Source organism: Salmo salar, chromosome 09 (assembly GCF_965601325.2).
Source record: "Salmo salar chromosome 09, fSalSal1, whole genome shotgun sequence".
Lineage (NCBI taxonomy): Eukaryota > Metazoa > Chordata > Actinopteri > Salmoniformes > Salmonidae > Salmo > Salmo salar.
The window spans coordinates 142,913,193-142,925,773 of NC_138299.1; the positions used below are offsets into that span (position 1 = coordinate 142,913,193).

Sequence of the window (12,581 nt, forward strand, 5' to 3'; positions counted from 1 at the left end):
TGTGTGTGTGTGTGTGCTGTGATTTGATTACTTCATTTTGAGTGGGGTGATTTGGGGTGCTACTGGAGATTTAGATATGTTTTTAAATCAGCACTTCATGAAGTCACTTCTGTCTCTGTCTGTCTGTCTGTCTGTCTGTCTGTCTGTCTAGGAGTCATTCTTTAATAGTTTGGCAGATTGTGTCTGGCCAATGAAACAGTCCTCTCTGTAGTAGGTTTGGGGCTTCTCTCGTGGAAATACACACAGTAAGCATAACATGATGCTTATTGTTCTAGGCATTCCGTACTTAGCACCACAGAACTGCTCTGTTCTGCAACTAGCCGTAAGCAAGTAGTGAATATTTCATTCTGCACTTCTGCCGAAGCAGTCTCCCCTGCTATAGTCCCGTGTGGCTCAGTTGGTAGAGCATGGTGTTTGCAAAGCCAGGGTTGTGGGTTCGATTCCCACGGGGGACCAGTACGTATGTATTCACTACTGTAAGTTGCTCTGGATAAGAGCGTCTGCTAAATGACTAAAATGTAAAATGTAAATGTACTGCTGGCAATATCATTCAGCGAACAAGCCAGCATGATTTACTGGCAGCATTCACAATTCTCCAGAACAAATGTCAGCCAATGAAACTCAGTAAGAAATACCCTCCATAGTGCAGTGCCTGGTGCTAGCATGGCAACACCAGACCAATCAAAAGTGTGAAACTGCATAGCTACTCCAATCTGCTGTGTTAGTTCCGGGTGTTCAACCAATATGCTGTGAGAGTCTGATGCCAGACTAATGTGGACTATTCATCTCAGATCATTAGATGGGATCACTGAAAATGACTATCTGATGGCTATAATTCTGTCATGTTGATAGCTTTGTTAATAAGTTGAAGCATCAAGAGAATTGCATACACGAACCACAAGTGTTTGTACGAGGGAAAATACCTTTTTACAAAAGGTTTCCCACCTTGCAACTTACTTGAGTGTGAAAACGAACGGTAGTCAAGATGTAAAGTCATACTAAAAGTTGTACTCTTACAATAGCTTGTAATGATAGTAGAACGAATAGACTTGTGTTGAGATGAACATGGCATGGATTCTGTTTGTGCTGCAAATTGAACCGACTGTGTTGAGATGAACATGGCATCTGTTTGTGTTGGAGATGAAGGTTCACCCCCTACAGGACTGATATGACAGACTGAGTTGGTGGTTTGAAATCTACATCAGACCTAGAACTGCAGATGTGTAAAGAGTTAGAATGAAACAGGATTTAAAATAGTCTCAAGTTTAACTACTTGTCTTGCTGCTCCCTCTCGACTTCTCTTGCTGCTTCCTCTCTACTTGCTGCTTCCTCTCTACTTCTCTTGCTGCTTCCTCTTTATTTCTCTTGTGTTTCTTTCATGTCTGCGGCAGTATCAACACAGGGAGTTCTACAATAATTTTTCAACAAACATTTCCCTTTTAGTACTCAGCTGGAGAATATGTCTGGAAGAAGCTGTGAATTTGAGTAGTGGGGGGGTGGTGAGAGGGAATGGATTTATGATGGCTGTATCTTCCAGGCAACGCTCTTTATAGGGAGGGATAAAGCAGGTGCCGTGGCTGGCATCTGAGCGGCAGGGGCAGGTGGAGTGGGGGACAGTAGCTTGTGGTGTAGGCAGATGATGCTCTCCTCAATCACCACCCAGCAGAATGAATTATAGCCTGGCGTTAACCATTGAGCCTGTAGTCTGCCTCACTGTATGAGGCTAATGTAGTACACAAATTCACACCAGTATTTACCATAATTGGGTTTATTGCATAAATACATGATTGATGAACAAGGAGCGTTTAACATCTCATTTGTTGACAAGTATGTGTAGATGATTGGGTGTGGTGGTTTCTTTCTGTCTCCCATCTTGTTTCTGTGGTTTCTCTTCAGATGAGACATTGAGGCATTTTTTGTGGGTCTGACATTTCCCTCTTTCTGTCTCTCTCTTTACTGTTAGTGTACTGCTGCACAGCTCTGAAGTACACTGGGAGCGATTGCAACACTGCAGTAAGGCACTCACTAACAGTGTTGGGCCAGCCCCAATGAGAGACTAACTCCCTGCTCACTCTCTCACATTCATTCTATCCCTTTCAATTTATTGTTCCTCAGTTTAATTATATAATTCACCCTTTCGTTACATTTATTTTTAATACTTCCTCTTTCACCGTGAATGTTTCATCCTTGGTAGATTTTTTTCAGTGACTTTACTTATGCTCTGAGAATGTTCACTTGCCCCACACACACACAATTATGTTACTTCAGCAGTGCATCCTTCTCTGAATTATCTCACCACTGGGTGTGATGCTGATGTTTAGGCCTTTACATCCTGTGTGTTTCTCTCCAAAAAGTACACTGGAGAAAAGCAATTATTGTAGCATGAAAAAAATATCACTGCTACAGATTGGTCAGACTGAATTAATATGGATCTGAACAGTATCCACATCTTGAATCAAAACATTTGGGAAAGCTTTCTGAGTGTACATTTGGTTGCCTTCATACCAAAGAAAGATCATAGGGAAAAAAGCTGATTATTGTGGCCAATGTCAGTTATCCTGATAAATAGGGAGAGGGTTAGCTTGGTTTTGACAATCAAACTATAGCTATAGGCCTAGTTGAAGATCCATTTCATGGAATGTTTCAGCAGATAGAGGTATAGATAGATGAAGCAAAACACTGATAAGCATCAGTTTAGTTTTTTGGTTAAAGTGGTTTCCTTTTTTGGGTGGTGGGAGAGGAGAGTGGGTTTCCTGTGTGTTGCTATCTGTCACTGCTTGGAGATGAGTAAAGGCGGGTCCGGGAGGATGGAGAAATATGTGCTCTCTGGTGGAGGGGGGCTGGCCTGGTCTGAGGGGGGGACGCAGGTGAACACCCAACAGTGGTGGAGGAACAGCTTCTGGGATATCTGGTGGCGTATGAGAGGGAGAGGAAGAGCGATTGGGAGCATTGTCCGGCCCCAGATCAACATCCTGGCAGGAGGCTGATGGTCATGGGTGAGTGCTGTGGCAGTGGTCTCTGACGACGTCGGTGGCGGAGGAGATGAGGAGTTGTCTGGAAGTTGTACCTCCTCAGTCTGGGTATTTTCTTTGTTCAACGCAGCAGTCCTGTTGCACGGTTTAACAATCTGAAACCGTCTCTCTTCCGAATGTACTTCCTGCCGGAATCCCACCCATCTGGAATTCCTGGTCAGTATCCTGGATCAGAGAGAACCTCTTGGAGAGTCGCTGAGACAGGAAGCCAGAGAAGGAGATCCCATTGGAGCCCCTCGGATGGACATCACCACTATCGTCATTATCCAGTTGAGACTGAACTCCACCGTCCAGAAACGGAGAGGGGCCGGCCCAGGCTGCATTCTGCAGCTGCATCCTCTGTTGTCTTTGCTTCCTCACGAAGATGACCCCGAACCCCACCAGCATCATGAACAACGTCCCACCAATCAGTACAGCCACCGCTGTGCCATGGTTCCCCGTCTTTTTTCTCTCGTCTTTGTTTGCAGTTTTTGTCGGAGGCTTTGGTTTCTTTTTTGCCGTGGTGGTGGCAGTGGCTTCTTTTTCAGTGGGGACCATTGGTGTGGATTGGCCCTTGCTGCTGGTAACGTCAATACTAGAAGTAACAGAGGCTTCAGTGGTGGCAAGGGTCTTGGCAGGCTGGGTCGACGTCCATGGAGTGGAGACGTGGGTTGAAGATTTGGTCATGGCTGTAGATGGGGGTAGGGTGGTGGGTGAAGTGGCAGCACTAGGCAGCTCAGATGGGCCTGTTGGACCTCTTTCAGTGGGGTGTGAAGGGGTTGATCTCCTGCTTGTGACTGGGGCCTGGTCGGGGGTGCTGGGTCGTTGAGCCTCTTCGCCTATGTTCAAAGTATATTCCGCTCTAGTCGGTGTCACTCCAAATCCAACACCAGTTGGCGTGGGTCGGTTCCTCTCTGTGGAGACGTTGGATTGCGACATTGGAGGATTGGACAGAGTAGGCCCCGTTTGGATCTCTGTTGGTTGATTTGGTGTCGGTGAGGTTATTTGAGTGGACAACTCAGAAGGTCTAGGTGATGCTGTTAGACTTACTTCGTCCTTGCCGGAGGGTGTAACTTGCCTTACCAGAGGTTGATTCCACATAGTGGGCGAAGTTTCCTGGGCTCCATCTGCTGTGATCCCCACCGTAGACTTGTTTTTATATCTGGTTGTTTGGCGGTCCTGAGGTGACTGGGAGTTCCTCTTTGTGCCCATACGCAAAGGCTGCATTGAAGGCCGATTGTGGCTGAGAATGTTTCTGGTCGACACCTGGTCTGAAGTCTGTGGTTCACTCTTCACTGTGAGCTTCAATTCAACTGAAGGTGCTACGGTGCTATGGTGTCCTTCATCCGGTGCATTGTTGAGGGGCACTTGAGCCAATTCTAAGGGTGAAATTTTGTCTGAAGTTGCAGTAACCTCACTGCTTCTGAAGTTGGTAGAGTGGAGGTCAGGCTGAAGTGTCACTGTGCCATTCAGTCCCCGTGGCAGCATCCACAGAAATGACACAATAACAAGATGCTTTCCCTCCATTGCTGTTTCCTGTTAATGTCTGAATTCTGCTGTATCCTGATGACTGACGGATGAAAAGAAGAAAAGCAACTGTCATTACTGTATCTATAAATGCGCTGTACCATGAGGAAACAAGCAACATTTTAGCATAAAGGGCTGCGTGGTAAAATGTGATCGCTACTTTTGGCATTTCCTTCCTCAAACGACAATTCAAAGTAGGCATAGAATATTTAGAGTAAATGTGGTCTATTAATACGATCAGAATGTTTAATGGGGAATCAAAACAATATTTTCTGGTTCTGTCCCATTTCTAAGAATGAATGGCTTATAATGTTTCACATCAGGATGTCTTTGTCCAATCAGTATTGATTAGCTTACATTAGTGATAGTGTTTGTATAATGTGCTTACCATTTAAAACTCCCACAACAACTCTGTATATAAAAGGCTTTTGTTCAAAACTGCTTGCACATTCTCTGGCATATCACACATGTCCTCATTAGAGCCACAGATCCTGCAATAACCCATTTATATTTACATCACCCACCCTAAAGTCGGTTGTACTCACCAGAGCCTACACAGGATGTAACCCTCGAATCCTGGCCGGCCTTAACCTGCTCCAAGTTCACAAAAGTCAGAAACCCTGTATGAGTTGGTGTGTCTCAGTTGGTAGAGGTCCCCATAGTTTGGTGTACATGAAGCCCAGATAGCAGCCACTGTAGAAGGCTGCGAGGCCACAGCCTGGTAGAATACAGAACCTTTTCTTGCCTCACTTGACAGGAAGTGAGAGCTGTGAAACAAGTCTGATGACAAATGACACCCTGTTCTTTTTAATAGAGCAAAGTCTCTGGTGATCTAAGAAGAGTGGTTTGTGATTTTAACACTGTTTCAATACAAAGATGTACATACCGGACTATTAAGCGCACCTGAATTTTTTTTAAATTATTATTTTGAACATAAATAAGCCACACATGTCTATAAGCCGCAGGTGCCTACCAGTACATTGAAACAAATTTACTTTACACAGGCTTTAACGAAACACGGCTTGTAACAAAAATAAATAGGCTTTAACGAAGCACGGCTTGCAACAAAAATAAATAGGCTTTAACGAAACACGGCTTGTAACAAAAAATACAAAATTAGCAGTAAACAGTAGCCTACCAAGAAAGTCATTGGTCACCATCTTCCTTCTCCTGTGCACTGAAACCATCTCCTTCAGTGTCAGAGTTGAATAGCCTCAGAATTGCTTCATCCGATATTGGATCGTTTTCATTGTCGCTCTCGTCACTTTCATCCGGAGGCAAATCCCCCGCTGGGCCCTCTTCAACACGCAGCAGTCCAGCCTTTCGAAACCCGTTGATGATAGTGGATTTTTTGACAATGCTCCACGCTGTCTGGACCCACTGGCAGACTTGACCATAAGTTGCTCTTCGCATGCGGCCCGTTTTAGTGAAGGATTTCTCCCCACTTGTCATCCAAGCCTCCCGCTGAACACGGAGCGCCACATTAAATGCACGATTTACACTGATGTCGAGTGGCTGCAAATACTTTGTTGTACCCCCAGGAATCAGGGTGACAAAATGACTGCCGTAATCAGAATGATGGTTAGTTTGAGAGCACTCAATTTAATCTAAACAGTAAACAGAAAAGATGTTTGACCTTAACCCATTCGGCAATTTCATTGGTCTAATGAAAGCTTCATGCCGCCAAAAAACTGAGCACGTCACAGAATGTTTTTTTTTTTTTAAATAAAATTTGAAAGCGGGAAAAATCCATATATTAGCCGCGTCATTGTTTAAGCCGCGACGTTCAAAGCCTGGGAAAAAAGTTGCGGCTTATAGTCCGGAAATTACGTTATTTAATTTTAATATGCACTCTGGGATAGTTGAGTCTTTGTCATATAGTTTGTTAGACAGTACTGAATGTTGTACTCTTGGAAAGTTTCTGTTAAATAAATAGCTGCCTCACTCCTGCAGAGAAGGCGTGAAAGTAGTTGGCTGCCTTGCTGCTGAAGCCTGTTACATGTGAAGTGTTTCAGTTGTCACTATCACTCATTCAGTTCAATTATACAGTCGTGCTTGTTTTCTGCATTTGTGCTTTTGGTTTAAAACTGTCAACAGAAATAAGATACACAGTTAAAAATAATAATTCAAACACAGCAAGGTCCAGGATGTAGTGTCAAAGACAAGCGGTGGTTGTTTCAGTGTTTTCAGTTGAATTGTTTAACATAGACTGTGGTCACCACTACAGATTTGCTCTCCTTCCTTTCACACGCCAAAAATATCAAGCCCACATTTCTCTTTTCATGTACACTACCGTTCAAAAGTTTGGGGTCACGTAGAAATGTCCTTGTTTTTTTTTATAGAAAAGCTTTTTTTTGTTGTCCATTTTAAAATAACATCAAATTGATCAGAAATACAGTGTAGACATTGTTAATGTTGTAATCGAGTATTGTAGCTGGAAACTGCACATTTTTGTATGGAATATCTACATAGGCGTACAGAGTTCCATTATCAGCAACCATCACTCCTGTGTTCCAATTGAACGTTGTGTTAGCTAATTCAAGTTTATCATTTTAAAAGGCTAATTTATTATTAGAAAACCCTTTTGCAATTATGTTTGCACAGCTGAAAACTGTTGTTCTGATTTAAAGAAGCAATAAAACTTTTAGACTAGTTGAGTATCTGGAGCATCAGCATTTGTAGTTTCGATTACAGGCTCAAAATGGCCAGAAACAAAGAACTTTCCTCTGAAACTCTTCAGTCTATTCTTGTTCTGAGAAATGAAGGCTATTCCATGCGAGAAATTGCCAAGAAAATGAAGATCTCGTACAACGCTGTATACTACTCCCTTCACAGAGCAGTGCAAACTGGTTCTAACCAGAATGGAAAGAGGAGTGGGAGGCCCCAGTGCACAACAAAGCAAGAGGACAAGTACATTAGAGTGTCTAGTTTGAGAAACAGGCACCTAACTAAAGTCCTCAACTGGCAGCTTCATTAAATAGTACCCGCAAAACAGCAGTCTCACCGTCAACAGTGAAGAGGCGACTCCGGGATGCTGGCCTTCTAGGCAAGAGTTGCAAAGAAAAAGCCGTATCTCAGACTGGCCAATGAAAAGCAAAGATTAAGATGGGCAAAAGAACACTGACAATGGACAGAGGAACTCTGTCTAGAAGGCCATCATCCCGGAGTCCCCATAGGGCGGCGCACAATTGGCCCAGCTTCGTCCGAGTTTGGCCAGGGTAGACCGCCATTGTTAATAAGAATTTGTTCTTATTTGACTTGCCTAGTTAAATAAAGGCTATCACACACACACACACACACACACACACACACACACACACACACACACACACACCAAAAAGTTATTTTGTTGGCATTTACGCATGTCCCCATTACCAGTGAAACATAAACAAAACCTATTTCTTTCACTTACTTGCTGTGCTGTTTCGTTGTTCATTTGTTAAGTTGTTTCATTCTCAACCAGGATTTCATCATACAGTTGAAGTCGGAACTTTGCATACACCTTAGCCAAATGCATTTCAATTCAGTTTTTCACAATTCCTGACATTTAATCCTAGTACAAATTCCCTGTTTTAGGCCAGTTAGCGTCACCACTTTATTTTAAGAATGTGAAATGTCAGAATAATAGTATAGTGATTTATTTCAGCTTTTATTTCTTTCATCACATTCCAAGTGGGTCAAAAGTTTACATACACTCAATTAGTATTTGGTAGCATTGCCTTTAAATTGTTTAACTTGGGTAAAACGTTTTGGGTAGCATTCCACAAGCTTCCCACAATAAGTTGGGTGAGTTTTATCTTATTCCTCCTGACAGAGCTGGTGTAACTGAGTCAGGTTTTTAGGCCTCCTTGTTCGCACACGCTTTTTCAGTTTTGCCCACAAATTTTCTATGGGATATAGGTCCTGGCTTTGTGATGGCCACTCCAATACCTTGACTTTGTTGTCTTTAAGCCATTTTGCCACAACTTTGGAAGTATGCTTGCCACAACTTTGAAGTATTGTCCATTTGGAAGACCCATTTGCGACCAAGCTTTAACTTCCTGACTGATGTCTTGAGATGTTGCTTCAATATATCCACATAATTGTCCTTCCTCATGACGCCATCTATTTTGTGAAATGCACCAGTCCCTCCTGCAGCAAAGCACCCCCACAACATGATGCTGCCACCCCGTGCTTACCGGTTGGGATGGTGTTCTTTGGCTTGCAAGCCTCCCCCTTTTCCTCCAGTCATATTTTTGTTTCATCAGACCAGAGGACATTTCTCCAAAAAGTACGATCTTTGTCTTGTCCCCATGTACAGTTGCAAACCGTAGTTTGTCTTTTTTAGGGCGGTTTTGGAGCAGTGGCTTCTTCCTTGCTCAGCGATCTTTCAGGTTATGTTGCTATAGGACTCGTTGCACTGTGGATATAGATACTTTTGCGCCGGTTTCCTCCAGAATCTTCACAAGGTCCTTTGCTGTTGTTCTGGGATTGATTTTCACTTTTCGCACCAAAGTACGTTCATCTCTAGGACACAGAATGTGTCTCCTTCCTGAGCGGTATGACAGCTGCGTGGTCCCATGGTGTATATACTTGCCTACTATTGTTTGTACAGATGAATGTGGTACCTTCAGGCATTTGGATGAACCAGACTTGTGGTCTGCAATTTTTTTTTCTTTCTGAGGTCTTGGCTGATTTTGTTTGATTTTCCCATGATGTCAAGCAAAGAGGCACGGAGTTTGAAGGTAGGCCTTGAAATACATCCACAGGTACACCTCCGATTGACTCAAATTATGTCAATTAGCCTATCAGAAGCTTCTAAAGCAATGACATAATTTTCTGGAATTTTCCGAGCTGTTTAAAGGCACAGTCAACTTAGTGTATGCAAACTTCTGACCCACTGGAATTGTGATACAGTGAAATAATCTGTCTGTAAACAATTGTTGGAAAAATTACTTGTGTCATGCACAAAGTAGATGTCCTAACCGACTTGCCAAAACTATAGTTTAACAAGAGATTTGTGGAGTGGTTGAAAAACGAGTTTTAATGACTCCATTGACTCCAACCTTGACTTCAACTGTGTATGTCAAGCAGTGAAGTTTTAGCTCTTTCTCTCCGTGGCTTCTTCCTCGGTGAGCATTGTCACTGTGTCTGTTTCCATCTTGTCCAGCTGTGTGTGTAACATTACACGTAAACCCTGTTTCTTGTCTGCATCGAAGTAGCAGTCCTTGTACATAGCATGGTGGCGACACAGTAAAGAGTGAAAGCCACCGAATCGCTTGTTCACAGCCTGTCGGCAGTTTTGTTGAGCAGGCATTTCAATGCCATGACAGAGGGTATCACGTCTACTGCAGGCGCAGTTGATGAGCCTATTTCTCCAGTCAGTTGTTCGAATGGATCTAGCTAGTGTGTTCATGTTCTCAAATGCCATTTAAATGGCATCAGCTGTATGACAACCAGCATATTCCTGAGCATACAATACAACTTCCTCAGTACGAAATCCTCGATGACCCACTCTGCTGTCAGACTTAGCATGCTCATAGGGCTGATATCGCTGGTCCAAATGTCAGTCGTGATGCTAATAGCAGTGACGCTATTACCTTGTAACTCCGGTAGGGCAACATCTGGAAAATGCGCACTTGGTAGTGTGTACCGGTGCTCGACCAGTCGGCGAAAGCCAACATCACACACGACAGAGAACGGTTGATTGTCAAGGACAATGGATTCCATTATCTGCCGTTAATGGGTTTCGCCTTTGAGTTGTCTCGCTGAAATTTCCTTACTCTTTCAAATGACTGCTGGACTTGTTGACTGCTCGATCCACACAGCAGACATTGTAGGCTTGGTGAGGAATGCTGTGTTGCATGTGTAGTGCAACATTTTAGGTGGTGTCATTACATCATGTACCTACGTTATATAGGTAAGCACGTCAGCTTCGACACCGTCTTTGCACATCGGCGTTAAACTAGACATCGGGCCGATACCGATGTTGGCATTTTTAGCTAATTTTGGTCGATTTCTGATATGGTCACTGATATATTGTACATCCCTAATATCCATTATACTCTATAACTGTTCTAAAGTCACCATTGGCCTCATGGTGAGATCCCTGTACAGTTTCCTTCGTCTCCAGCAATTGAGTTAGGATGGACGCCTGTATCTTTGTAGTGACTGGGTGTTTTGATACACCATCCAAAGTGTAATTCATAACTTCATCATGCTCAAAGGGATATTCAGTCTGAGTTTTTTTTTTTTTTTTTTTTCCTACCCATCTACCAATAGGTGCCCATCTTTGCGAGGCATTGGGAAATTCACTGCTCAACTGAGGGACCGTACAATTATCTGTATGTGTGGGGTACAGAGATGAGGTAGACATTCAAAAATCATGTTGAACACTATTATTGCACACAGAGTGAGTCCATGCAACTTATTGTGACTTGCAAACGTTTACTCCTGAACTTATTTAGGCTTGTCATAACAAAGGGGTTGAATACTTATTGACTCAAGACATTTCAGCTCTTCATTTGTAGTTAATTTGTTAGAAATGTTTCCACTTTGACATAATGGGGGGTTGTTTGTAGGCCAATGACAAAACATCTCAATTTAATTGATTTTAAATTCAAGCTACAACACAACAAAATGAGTAAAAAGTGCAACTCCTAATTAGGATGGTGTTAATGTTTTGTACACTCAGTTTATATCCTATTTCTGTTTTGTCCGAGTTTGGATTGCAATTTGACTTGACCCTTGGTTCTTCATCGTGTTCTTGTTCATCAATGCAGTTTGTGTCAAAATAAATTATCTTCAGTCGACCTAATCGAGGGCACAGATTTTGTTAATATTTCAATTAAATAATAGTTGTTTTTAACTGCCCTAGGGGCTATGTTCCTGATATAAATTGAAATACGACATACACTTTTGTAATTGACTATATTAATAGAACCTATTAAACTAGTGCCAGGAGAGTTTTTTTTACATTAATTGAATCATTTCACAGCATCTATTTCACTGCGATCGTTGTACTCATGCAACCCCCTGTATTCATTGCAGTCAGTGCTTGACTTGGGCAGGAGCTCACTGGAGCTGAGTACCGGCACTTTTAAATGTTCTACTGCTTGAGTTTCTGTTCCTTTCATAGAATATTAGATCAACAGTATTGTGGAGTTCCTGTTCCTCTTATAGAATATTAGATCGACAGTATAGTGGAGTTCTTGTTCCTCTTATAGAATATTAGATCAACAGTATTGTGGAGTTCCTGTTCCTCTTATAGAATATTAGATCGACAGTATAGCGGAGTTCTTGTTCCTCTTATAGAATATTAGATCAACAGTATAGTGGAGTTCCTGTTCCTCTTATAGAATATTAGATCGACAGTATAGTGGAGTTCCTGTTCCTCTTATAGAATATTAGATCGACAGTATAGTGGAGTTCCTGTTCCTCTTATAGAATATTAGATCGACAGTATAGTGGAGTTCCTGTTCCTCTTATAGAATATTAGATCAACAGTATAGTGGAGTTCCTGTTCCTCTTATAGAATATTAGATCAAAAGTATAGTGGAGTTTCTGTTCCTTTCATAGAATATTAGATCAACAGTATTGTGGAGTTCCTGTTCCTCTTATAGAATATTAGATCGACAGTATAGTGGAGTTCCTGTTCCTCTTATAGAATATTAGATCGACAGTATAGTGGAGCTCCTGCACCTAAATATAAACAGTACCCAAAATGAGTACCGGAACCTATTTCAGTCAAAGTCGAGCACTAATTGCAGACCACCATTTTCTGAAGCTCTTGTCTGAACACCATTGTGTTCTTACTCCATCAATTTGAAACAAGAATGCCATTCATTCACACATGATTACAAAACAGCCATTTATTTTGGTTGGGGCATTTAAACAGACATTGTATTTTTACAGAAAGGAGAAAAGAAGTTTGACTTAGTAGAGAGATGAGTGGAAACAAAAGATTTAGGAGTTCTGTGAGTGCTCGACTGACACATGAAGGTTGAGGGGGAGACTTATTAATGTAGCAAGGAGGCTTTGCAGACCCAATGCCATCTCTGTGCC

The 12,581-nt window shown here is 42.4% G+C and overlaps 1 protein-coding gene across 2 annotated transcripts in view; it reads left to right on the forward strand.

Annotated features, from left to right (window-relative positions):
• LOC106613084 (neurofibromin-like) overlaps positions 1–12,581 on the forward strand; it is a 100,883-nt gene that overhangs the window by 51,674 nt on the left and 36,628 nt on the right. The window lies entirely within an intron of this gene.